This window comes from Panthera onca, chromosome X, assembly GCF_046562875.1.
Source record: "Panthera onca isolate mPanOnc1 chromosome X, mPanOnc1 haplotype 2, whole genome shotgun sequence".
Lineage (NCBI taxonomy): Eukaryota > Metazoa > Chordata > Mammalia > Carnivora > Felidae > Panthera > Panthera onca.
This window is the reverse complement of record NC_138357.1, coordinates 36531305-36534116: the sequence shown is the minus strand read 5'-3', so window position 1 is coordinate 36534116 and position 2812 is coordinate 36531305. Positions and strand designations below refer to the sequence as shown.

At 39.9% G+C, this 2812-nt stretch overlaps 1 pseudogene; it reads right to left on the bottom strand.

Annotated features, from left to right (window-relative positions):
• Positions 1-305: 305 nt before the first annotated feature.
• Positions 306-1060, bottom strand: LOC145714432 (nascent polypeptide-associated complex subunit alpha pseudogene; annotated as a pseudogene).
• Positions 1061-2812: the final 1752 nt, after the last annotated feature.

The window sequence follows — 2812 nt, the reverse complement described above, 5'->3', positions numbered from 1 at the left end:
TTTTTCAAATGATCTTCACCTTCTGCAGTACCAAGGTTTTGCAAAGTTATTCATTCATTAGACCTCCGATGCCTTCCATCTCACGTCACTACCTGGTAGAGTAGAATTCCTATTTATCCCTCAAGACCCCATTCATAGGTGACTTTCTCTTCAGAGCCTTTACTCAGCACTTTGTATGTATTTCTGTTTTAATGCTTATACAATGTATTACATCTACATATATTCATTGCATTGATTAATATGATAAATTTATATATACAAAATAATATGTACATACAGATATATTAACAATATAGCCATAACTTTATTAATGATAGAAACAGTACAAATTTCAAACCAAGCTGCAGTCATTCTTTTGAAACACCAAAAAAGGGTCCTCGTTTTCAGACGGTTACATTGTTAATTCCATAATAGCGTTTACAATATCATTACTGTTGTTCTTCAGGGCTCGAACTGCCTTTGCTCTTAATACATTTGCTTGCGACATGACCAGTTCTGTGTCCTTAACTTCTACACCTGTTTCATCAACCTCTTCATCTTCACTCTCTTCTTGTACAGTTGGAGTCTGTGTGTTTTCTGGAGTGTTTGAGACAGCTTCACCTTGAACTTTGAATTTCTCAGCAGCTGCTAGTTGTGCCTGCTGAGATAAATCCTCGATCTTGGCTTCCCCCAAAACTATGTAGGTATCTGAAGCTGGGCTCTTGTAGACATCTGGTTTTGTGATGACAAAGAGGATAGTGACTCTTGTAACCCCTGTAACCTGTCGAAGACCTAGTTTGGACATAGCCTTCCGTGCCTTCTTTTCACTCCGGCTCTGTTTTGCTTTACTGACTGGTTTTTCATCGATTTCAGCTGCTGCTGCCAGCTGGGCTTGTTGGGTGGTTGCCTGTGTGGAATCCTGTTCCTCAAGCTCTGGTACCGATTCATCACTGTCGGATTCTGTTCCAGACCCTGTCTCAGCCTGGGGCTGTGGCAACTCCTGCTCTGTAGCAGGGACGGTTTCTGGGGCTTCACCAGGCATTTTGTGCGGGGAATGCGGAACCAAGATGGCGGCAGAAAGAGAGCGCATTGAATTTCTTTTAAGGAGGGAGACTATGTTTTAGTTTTTATGTATCAAATATAAGAGCTAAGGACAGAGCCTAGTATAAAACAGATAGTACTCAGACATTAGCATGCACAAGAATTATCTAATAAGTTTGTTCAAATTTTTTTTAACGTTAATTTATTTTTGACAAAGAGAGACAGAACATGAGCATGGGAGGGCAGAGAGAGAGGGAGACAGAATCTGAAGCAGGCTTCAGGCTCTGTGCTGTCAGCACAGAGCCCGATGTGGGGCGCGAACCCGCAGACCGTGATATCATGACCTGAGCTGAAGTCGGAGGCTCAACCAACTGAGCAACCCAGGTGTCCCTAAGAAGTTTGTTTAAAATGGAGATACCTAGCATGCCCACCACCCCCGTTCCCAAATCCCAGATTCTCATTCAATAGATCTGAAGATGATACTAGGAATTCACATTTTTATAAACTCTCCAAACATTTCATATCCTGAAAAATTCTGAATACCAAGGGGACACCAACTAGCCTTTAGGCTAGTTCTATTTATCCCATTCACTCTCTAATATGATAAAATTTTCTCAAGCATTCTAGTATATTTTGGACACTCCAGCGACTATATTCAGGCCCATCTGAATAGTGGTCAGAGGCGATGTAGGCAGTTTTACATAGGGTCAGAGTGTTTACAAATGATAAGGCTCATGAGGCAACTTGGATGAATTTCACTGAGGATTTTCTTTACGGAGAGGGCATATCAAGAGTAAAAGTACACGTGAAAAGACGTCCAACATCACTCACCATCAGGGAAGTGCAAATCAAAACCACAATGAGGTATCAGCTCACATCTATCAGAATGGCTAAAATCAAAAAATCAAGAAACAAGTGTTGGCGAGGATGTGGAGAAAAAGGAACCCCTGTGCACAGTTGGTGGGAATGCAAACTGGTGCAACCACTGTGGAAGACAGTATGAAGGTACCTCAAAACATTAAAAATAGAACTACCCTATGGTCCAGTAATCACACTACTGAGTATTTATCCAAAGAATATGAAAACACCTATTCAAAGGGATATATGCACCCCTATGTTTATTGCAGCATTATTTACAATAGCCAAATTACAGAAACAGCCCAACTGTCTATAAATAGATGAATGAATAAAGATGTAAGATGTATATACAATGGAATATTATTCTGTCACAAAAAATGAAACCTTCTTATTTACAATAGCATGAATGGATCTAGAGAGTATAATGCTAAGTGAAATAAGTCAGAGAAAGAGAAATACCATATGATTTCACTCATGTGGAATTTAAGAAACAAAACATATAAACAAAGCTAAAAAAAACAAAGAGACAAATCAGAAAACTATAGGGAACAGATGATCATCAGAGGGAAGGCAGGTGGGGGGGATGGGAGAAATAGGTAAAGGGATTAAGAGTGCACTTATGATGAGCACTGAGTGATGTGCAGAATAGTCGAATTGCTATATCACCTGAAACTAATATAATATTGTATGTTAACTACACTGGAGTTAAAATTAAAAAAAAAAAAATAAAGAAGAGTAAATAAAAGTCCATAATTACTTTAAAAAAAAAATGAAAAGAATTCTTGGGGCTACTGGGTGGTTCAGGCAGTTAAGCGTCTGACTTGGGCTCAGGTCATGATCTCACAGTTTGTGAGTTTGAGCCCCACGTCAGGCTCTAGGCTGACAGCTCAGAGCCTGGAGCCTGCTTTGGATTCTGTGTCACCCCCTCTCTCTC